The sequence below is a fragment of the Elgaria multicarinata genome, chromosome 14, assembly GCF_023053635.1.
Source record: "Elgaria multicarinata webbii isolate HBS135686 ecotype San Diego chromosome 14, rElgMul1.1.pri, whole genome shotgun sequence".
In the NCBI taxonomy this organism is placed as follows: Eukaryota; Metazoa; Chordata; class Lepidosauria; order Squamata; family Anguidae; genus Elgaria; species Elgaria multicarinata.
This window is the reverse complement of record NC_086184.1, coordinates 7,740,481-7,750,378: the sequence shown is the minus strand read 5'-3', so window position 1 is coordinate 7,750,378 and position 9,898 is coordinate 7,740,481.

The window sequence follows — 9,898 nt, the reverse complement described above, 5'->3', positions numbered from 1 at the left end:
ATTAGAAATTGCTGCATGTATTTCCTTGTCGTAATATCGTTATGAGGAGCGTTACATGGCCAGGGCTGCCTTAAAGCCAGATGGAATTGTTGGAGTAGACTTAACACAGTTATGAAATGAACAAGACTTTTTTTTTTTTTGCCAAATTGTAGCCAGCTTGATAGTTCTGTGTAACTGAAACTGAATGCCTGAAAATCACGAAATACTTAGTATTTTTAGGGGGGAAATACTAATACTAATATCCCTTCTGGGATGATGTTAGAGTTTGGATGCAAAGAACCAATTTATCATTACACTTCCTCCAATAGAATATATGCAGATATTGGGGATCAATGAAAGAAGCTTATAAGCTATATACTAAATGTGGCCAACCAGAGGCGTCACACTGCCAGCCAATCACAGGAGTCAATATAGAATGCTCCATTTCTTTTCAGGGCCTGAAGAGCGTTCTGTGCAGTCTGTGCAGGAACTCCCTAGGCCTGGATCTCCATTATGCCCGTCATTGTAGGCATGGAACACCCTGCCGTGTTTACTGGGTTCCTCACTTCTCCTGTTTTTTATTCTGTTTCTTAAGGATTTTTATTAGTATTATTATTAAAACTTGGGAGGCTGATATGCTGCAAAGTAAAGCACTACCTTCCATCACCACCTTCCTTTAGGTTCAAAAGAGTATTTTTGTTTGTCTGTTTGGAGTTCAGATCTCACTCCTGTCTTCATAGAATCCTAGTGTCATAGAACTGTAGAGTTGGAAGGGGCCAATAAGGCCATCGAGTCCAACCCCCTGCTCAATGCAAGAATACACATTAAAGCATACTTGACAGATGGCTGTCCTGCTGCCTCTTGAATGCCTCTAGTGTGGGAGAGCCCATGACCTCCCTAGGTCATTGGTTCCATTGTCGTACTGCTCTAATAGTCAGGGAGTTTTTCCTGATGCCCAGCTGGAATCTGGCTTCCTGTAATTTGAGCCCATTATTCCATGTTCTGCACTCTGGGATGATCAAGAAGAGATCCTGGCCCTCCTCTGCGTGACAACCATTCAAGTACTTGAATAATAATAATAATAATAATAATAATAATAATAATAATAATAATTCTTACCCACCTCTCCATTTTGATTGAGGCGGGAAAAAACAATAAGCAATAAAACACATAAAACTGAAATAAAACATAATATACATTGTTAAAAACATCCTAAAACATTCTAAAAACTTCTTAAAATTCCATTGGATAGGCCTGCTGGAAGAGATACATCTTTATAACTTTCTTGAATGCTAGTAGACTGTTAAGTTGACAAGTCACCTTCGGCAGGCCATTCCAAAGTCTGGGAGCAGCAGAAGAGAAGGTCTTCTGGGTAACAGTTGCTATCATGTCTCCCCTCAATCTTCTCCTCTCAAGGCTAAAATCATGCCTAGTAATTTCAGTCTCTTGTAATTAGGTTCTTGGGCAAATTACTTTCCTTTTACTCTCACTAGATTGCCTTCTGGGAAATAGTGTTCTGTGATCAGGCATGCCAGCCATTTTATGATCAGACAAGTCCCCCCCCCCATGGCAGCCATTTTATGAGGGTGCCCATGTCACTCTCTTAGAATTGCAGATGTGCCCTCTGACCCAAAAGTGTTGGGGGCATCTGTTGTAGGCCAAGTCTCATCAGACTCTTTATTTCCTGGTTGAATCCCTCAGTGCTCTGTCATAATCCCAAATTTAAGCCATGCAGTACTTTTCTTCCATATCTATCTATCTATCTATCTATCTATCTATCTATCTATCTATCTATCTATCCAGACCTAAGCAACCTCTTGGTGAGTTTCAGGCATTTAGGGAATACACAACAATGAACACAGTTCTGTTGATTGGAGAAAAGAGAAATCTCTTGTGCTTACATTACACATGTTGTGAGGCTTTAGCTGAACTTTTCTTTATGGATGGAGAGAGGCCTTTGCCCAACTCAAAATCGCTGGCACTGAACTACATCTGCGGAGAAAAAGAGAAACAGCAGTTGAAATGCTACCCTGAAAGTTCTTGAATCTTTTTGGCTGACAAGCACTGGGATTTATTTTCTTCAAAACTTGCCAGAGGATATCAGTATTCTGGGGGAAAAAAGAAAAGAAGAAGTGATAATTTAACACATACACCCTTAGACATCCTTCTGGTTGTTAAGGGCAAATTAACTTTTCGTTATGAAATTCAGTTTAAGCAAATTATTAAGAGCCAAGGAGCTCTCCTCATCTGCTGTTTAAGACCAGCGAACTTGCATTAACTTCATTTCTGAATTAAACATCAATGAAAAGCCCTGTCATTAGTGTTTATTCTGAATGGTATTTTTTTTAAAATATAATTTCGGAGACTTTCAAGTAAGTCCAACTCTTAATGCGGTTCTCCAGCCTTTCTGCATGATGATTTCTCCAATGACTCCAATCTAACCTGTTCTGTAAAAAATAAATAAATAAAGGCTATAAATAATGTTTTCAGAGTCACATGTCTTTGCTAATTGACAGCGCCACCTCAAAATTCAGGTGTTTTGGAAAAAAAAATAGAGTTCTGAAATCAGGTCAGCTATGGAAAGTTTTTGGCAGAAGAAATCACGAATTGCCTACATACCCTGGAACAAGGACAATGGGGGCAAATCTGGATGCATGGGATAACCATCCTGTAGATGGTGGGTAGCCATCACACAGCACACTAACCCACCATGGACCATGTTTTTGAGTGATCCATGGTGGGTTAGCATGTCGTCGGAACAGGCCCAGTTTGTATTACTTCAAAGACTTCAAAATGTGAGAAGCCAGCCATGCTGCATCTGGGGGACCTTCTACTCTTCTTCTGAGAGGGGCCCCCAGATGCAAGAATAAATTAATTAAAAAAATGGGGGCAGAGAAAAGTTAGGGGTGGCAGGACCCTCTTAGCCCACCCCTGCTCTGACAGTTACTATTGCACCCATTAGGTTAGCTCCAGACTTAAACATACTCAGAGTAAACCCATTAAAACTGATGGAACTTAATTTGGTCATGACTCACTTAAGTCCCATTGATTTCAAGGGGTCTACTCTAAGTATGATTAAATTTGGATTCAACCCATTGTTGTTAATTTAATTGAAGGGCCACGTCCTACCACTCAAAACTACCCAAGCTCTGTGGTCAACTGGTGGGTTTCCTCTCCATCTGACCACAATGCCTGCGGTTAGGCAGGTTGTGATCAAGAGAGGGTCTTTTCAGTCATAGCAACCCATCAGCTTCCTTGCCATTTGAGTGCCAGGAAAAGACCTTTTATATTTGCCCCAGGCATTTCAGCATGTGAAGTTACCATAATTATGGTTTCATGCAGTCTACTGAATGGCATATCTCTGTTTTTTATTGCCACTTCTTCTGTTTTATGTAGTCTTGTAAAGCGTTTTTTTTTTTTTTTTACTGTTTTCTATTGTTTTATTGTACCCTAGGAGTTTTGACTGAAGGGCGGCATAGATGCCCTTTAAATAAATCGGTTTGTATTAGCTTCAATCCTATCTACCTTTCAGTTTTTTAAGATGGATCTCTGAATGCCACAAACACATTATGGTTTGCTTTTTCTTTGTTCAATGCACTTTACTTTCTTCTTTTTCCAAATATGCTATGTCAGGTATAAGATATTAACCTTGCGCTGCATTTTAATATGTCTTTGTTGTTGTTAACATCATTTTGACAATGACTCCGTTAAAGCATTTTTTTTTTAAGTTCAAAGCATCACTGTTATTGTACATAAATACATGTATCTGGCATGTTACTTATGAAGTTATTTAGTAATGCTGGGATATTTTCTCTCCTCATCCTATAGTATTCATCCTAGGTTGCAGTTGTCTCCTTTTTAGTTCCAGCAATGCTCTGACCGGTTGCAACCCTACACACACACCCAACATGGAGAGAAAAAAAAATGTATCAGTAATCAAAAGGTATATTTCAGTACAGGAGAACCTGTTTGGAAGAATTCTTCTCATTTCTTCTTGGCTTGTTTTATCTTTGCTTGAGATGTGAATAATTCATGGCCCTCTGTCTGCTTTACAGTCAAACGCATTCTGTCCACCCAAGACTGTTCGACTTTTGTGATTTATTATTTAATAATTTGCAGGGTTGCACCGTTATAAGGTGAGCAGTGTGGCTGCTTGCAGAACTGTTACAATCTGGTCTAGTTAGCTGTCCTTTCTTTTCCTTTCTCCGAACAGCATCAGCTATTGATTCTTTTTTTTACAAACCTCTGCCATGTAATCCCAGAGCTGCTGATCTCAAAGCTGTTACTATAATATAAAAAGTTGGCCCTTCTTCTCGAAAACAAGAAGTCGTGTTTTTGATTCACTTTTTCTTCCTTTCTTTTTTTCCCTTCCTTTAAAAAAAAAAAAAAAAAAATAGGAGAGAAAAAAATCAATTGTTTCTTTCTCTCTTTTCCCTCCTCCTTCCTCTCCTTGTTTCGCTTTTCTGTACTTTACGCAGTGACAATAGCAGGGAAGCGACACTCACTCTTTTAGCAGAGGAATTTAAAAAAGATAGAGAATCCTTGACGAGTGAATGTCTTGTGGGAAATATATGCTGATGCTTTCATTATATCCCTAACTAAAACAGACACATGTGCCTGAAAGTTTTCTAGCCTTTGGAAGTTCTGTCCTCACCCCCACTCCAGAGAAGTTGAACTATTTCATATATTAGTTTTATGTACCTATCACATACGTGACTATCTCTGTAATGTAGAGTTTGGTGTTAGATCCTGCTGTATTTTCTATAGCAAATGCAGCAAGATCTAGTGGGAGGCCCATAACTCAGTGATAAAGCTCATATTTGCATGCAAAGGGTCCCTGGTCCATTCCTTGTTGTCTCCAGCTAGGATTCCTGTCTAAAATCCTGAAGATTGTGGTACCAGTCAGTGTAGTCCAGTGATGGACAGAAAGAAGATGGTTAGATGTTTTGGACTTCAGCTCCCAACATCCCTGACCATTGACCATTCTGTCAGGGGCTTCTGGGAGTTCAGGTCTAAAACATCTGGAGATCTACCTTCTTTCCACCTCTACTGTAGACCCAGGATGGGGAACCTGAGGTCAAGGGACCCTGATATCTCTGGGAGATCAGTTTATTTCAGGTCATTGTCACTGTTGTATGTGTTCACCCATAAGTCCATTCTATCCTCCCCCCTTATATTTTAAAATGTGTTTCTAAGTCTATTTTCTCTCAAAATAACATTTCTAAGTGTGTTTTTCTCAAAACATAGATGGATGGATGGATGGATTTTGGAGCTTCAATGTACATAAATTTTTTTTTGGAGAATATGAAAGCCAGTAAATAACTCCAGTTTCAATCTACACATTAGTTTCAGAGTTACTGATCATATTAGTTCATAGCAGAATTTACTTTGATGGTATTGCTGAAACATCCTAAGTTCTGGGTAAGTCTTGGAAAGATTCATGCCTGAAACTCAGAAGAGCAGCCTGCTAATTCGTGTATAGACAATACTGAGCAAGATGGACTAATGGGCTTGCTTGATATAGGCCTTGGCTAGACCTACCTTATAATCCAGGATGGGGGAGGGAAGATCTCACATTGTGTTTAATGCGCGATCCCTCCTCCGTTTACACATGAGGCACGATGACCTCAGGAAGAGAGGTGTCGTGCCTGCAATTTAATTTTTTTAAAAAAAGGAGAAGCAGAGCACGAACACTCATAGCTGAAGGTAAGTGTTGTTTTTTTTTTAAAAAAAAAATAGTTTCCCTGTCCCCCCCACCCTAACCTCGATGGGCACAGCTCTGCACAAGTAATCACACAGAGCTGGGTCAAAGCGCGGCAACAGGCCACACATTCCGCGGTCTCGGGCTCAGCCTGGGACCGTGGAAAAAGCGATCCCAAAGGGGAGGACTCTATCCCAGGGCAAGGGAGGGATGATCCCTCCCTGATCCCAGGATCCCCTGTGCATCATGTGGACCCACAGGGATGATCCCGGGGTTCGCCCCGTGATAAAGCCTGGTCTAGCTAAGGCCATAGTTTCTTCCTATGTTCTTAGGCAGAATGATGGATGAAAGTTGTGCTTTCCTTCCTTGCTTATCTGCAGAAATTAAAACCAAGCAACATTAAAGCTGGAAGTTTTAATTGGTGGATTAATCAACTCAAGCCATATTTAGGCATGCAATTCCAACCTTTTCTTTCTAGGACAATGTCTCTCAAGGTGGCTTGCAAATCAATAAAACACATAAAATGGCAACAAATGCAACAGATAATTAAAACACAAATAAGAGTTAATAACAGCCAGAAATCTCTAATGCTATTAAAAGCCCAGGCAAACAGGCTACTATCTACTGATGCCAACACCAGATGAAATTGCCTAGGATGGCACATGCATTCCTAAATACACTTTCACTAGGGAGCATGCTAAGGATTGCATTGTAGGGTGGAATTTCCATGACCGTGTGGTGCCACCACAGAGGAAGCCCTCCAAGGCCAGCCCTACTGTTAGACAGAGGCAACCACCTCAGGCAGCAGAAGGGAGGTGTGAGGGCAGCAGGGAAGTATTAGAAGACAGAGCTGTGAGTGCTTCGAAGCCTGTCTTCTGCCCCATAAACTAGCTTCTTGTCTTCAGATGTGGTGGTTGTTTTCTGCATGGGAAATGGGATGGGGAAGTATCCTTCACCTCAGAAAGCAAAATGTCTTGCTGACTACCACATGCCTTGCCTGAGGAAGGGGATGAGGTCAACTTTGAAAGCCCCAAGGGCTGGATTGAAATCCCTAGCAGTGGGCCTGAGATTCAACAACCTTAAAATATTAACACTGATAATGCTATTATTACGTGTTCCATAACCGTGAAGCCTTTTCTGCTGGACAGTGACTGGTCTGCACAACATGTTAACCCACACTCAGTGGCTGAGAGTGGATTGCCGGTTGAACCATGGGTTGTTTCTTAAACCATGGGTTAGCGTGTTGTGCGAACACCCCCTACTGACCACATTGTAATGCTTGACCGTCCGGTCCTGGATTTGTCCCTCCTCTTCCACTTGAGTGATGCCTAAGAACGTAGCAGCTGCTATAAACACAGGAGTGGCCCATTCTAGATTCAAGACTCCCCGGCAAATGGCCCTTTCTCCTTGTTCATTTTAACAGGCCAACAAATCTATCAAGGCATTCAATCTGCCACGCAATGTTATTCAAAGCCAAGTGAACCATTGGTGTGAGCACATATGCATTTAACTGCTACCATCTGCTTTATGTGGCAGGGATGCTCTGTTCATCCAAACTATTCTCTGTTAGAGTTGCCTGGCAAAGGCTCCAAGAATTTGATAGAACAGCAGAAGCTCAGCTCGGTAATCTCTCGGCGATGGATGAATAATTAATTGCCAAAGTAAATAACCAATCATTAAATAAGTAAATGTTTCTTCTGTAACGGATAATGCAAACTGTTTCTTGGTTAGATTGAGCCTGCCAGCAAAGGATTCCATGCATTATCTTAAGCACAAATAGGAAAGAAAGGAGAAATCATAACAACGCACCCCTTCTCAGATGTCTCTTTCATACAGAATGTTAAATTATGTTATTACTTTTGTATGTTATTCCCAGGGCTTATTGAATATTCACTTGTATACATCTAGCTTGGCATTATTATGATCTTTTTCAGAGTTTCCTTTCTTCCTTCAACCCACAAACCCCAGCCTCTTGTCAAGAGTTGGGTAAGTTGATAATGCTACATTGTATGCTCGGTATCCCAGTTCCTCCCCCAACGCCTGCCGCCAACTCTTTTACAAATATCATGACAACATCTTGCATTTGTAAAGTAAATAATTAAACATTCAAGGAAGTCTTATAGGACAGAGCAATCTAACAGATGAATGATATTAAGAAATGTTAAAAAAAACCCACAACCCAGTATTTTTCAAAAACTGAAACGGGAAATCATGTTTGGATGCATCTTTTAAAAGTTTTTCTTTTCTTTTCTAAAATAGGGATAATGTGTTAATCAATGAAATTTAAAATGCTAATTAATGACCAACTTAGAGCATTTCACATGAATAATTAAATGCTCTATTTATGCAGATCTGAGGATATGTTCCCCTCCCCCCCCTTGCAAATGTGTTCTTATCCGACTAGAGTTTCAAATTCTACAATGCACAGTTTTGGATTAAATTATTTTTATTCATTCATTTGTTTATTTTCCAATCCTCATCCTCATCCACATCATTTCAGTTCAGTTTTGTGTACCAGTCAACACTTGCCAATGGACTTAGACTTCATTCTCCTGCAATAATCTCAAAGGCCAGGGAATAAGAAATAATCTCCAGTGGATATTGTCAATGCTTGTATTTATCAGCCCTGACCTATACGTTGTCATTAGGAGCCTGGTGCGAGGCATCAGGAATCAAACCAGAGGGGAAAGCTAGGAGGTCTAGCCAGAGAACAAGTCAAGAGTCAGAACAAGCAAAGAGCCAGAGGCCATTATTATTGCTCAGAGTCCCAAATTGAACCCAAATCCTTCATAGACATTTGTGTAGAGGAGAACCAATAGCCACACTGGGTGGACAGAGTCACTTGTAACTGGAAAACCTTTACTGCTTAGGTCAGGGGTGAAGCACCGTGGGCTTGGATTCCAAATCCTGCCCTCCTGTGGTCCCAATCCAGCACTCCTGGTTTCCCTAGATGGCTACACCCCTTTCTCTTTTCCCTAACAACCAGTTTTTTTGGTAGTCTCCCAGCTTTTGTACACTCTTTCCCCCATTTCAAAAGGTTGAAAAGTCTCTCATAAGACTCAGGTACAGACAGTAAGATAAAATATGATGGTATTTTGGTACCACTCTTTTTGACTTTCCCCCTGCCATCTACTGGAATGTGCTCTGCAAGAGTTTTTCCTGTAATGGGATTCAGCACTTGGGCTGAAAGGGTTTTGGAACCCCTGACCAGACGTTTTGGACCAAACTTCCAGAATTCTTGACCATTAGCCATGTTGGCTGGGGCTGAGAAGTCCAAGAAATCTGGGAGCCGTCAAGTTGGGGAAGACGAGGTCACTATATTTTCCAGAGAGTAGCCCAGGGGCTGGAAGTGTGTGTATGTATGTACCTCCATATGGATGGTCAAGTTCTACAACTAGTAGCAACAGTGCATTCTAGCAGTAAAACTTGCACACTACTATGGAACTACTCATCCATACTACTCATCCATAACCAGGGCATTACCTACATTATTGAAAGGGAAAGTTGACACCATGCCTACTGTCACACAGATGCTGGTAGGGCAGCCACATACGGATTGCCAGAAGACAGTACCATTGGCTCTCTATCAGTCCAGTACCATTGGCTCTCAGATTTTCTACCTTCCTTAGGGGTCAAACTACACATTATCAAAGTACATGACACTAATTGTGTGGTACATACAGTAGCTGAGCCTTCAGTTCATATTGGGACCACTATGTACTGGAAGGGGGAATTAAACCTAACATCTGCACCACCATTTGTTTGCTGGAATTCCCCCTTCATTGATGCCAATAGATGCTCCCACCCTTTTTAAATCCCAGTGTGTGGGGGATTTTGAGAAGCAAAGGGGGGGAGATTTTTATCTTCCCCTCCTGTAGCATATATAAAAACCTCTAGAGAAAATAAGAGAACCATCAGCTACATTCTACACAGTTCACAACTTGCCGTTTGAGTGTTGGACTCATCAGTTTCAATGTAGTTGAGGAGTCCAACACTCAAACTAGGCTTACTTAAATTCCTGCCATACTACTACCAACAAGAGTGTGATCCAAACAGGACAGGTTGAGGCCAGTGTACGGACCATTCTTGTGCTCTTAACAAGATGTAGGTCCAATCTATGCCTTTTCTTTTCCTCTGTGCTTATTTAGAAATATTTGTCACTAGTTTTCATTCCCACTCCAACCCCACCACCACCACCACACACACACACATGCACAC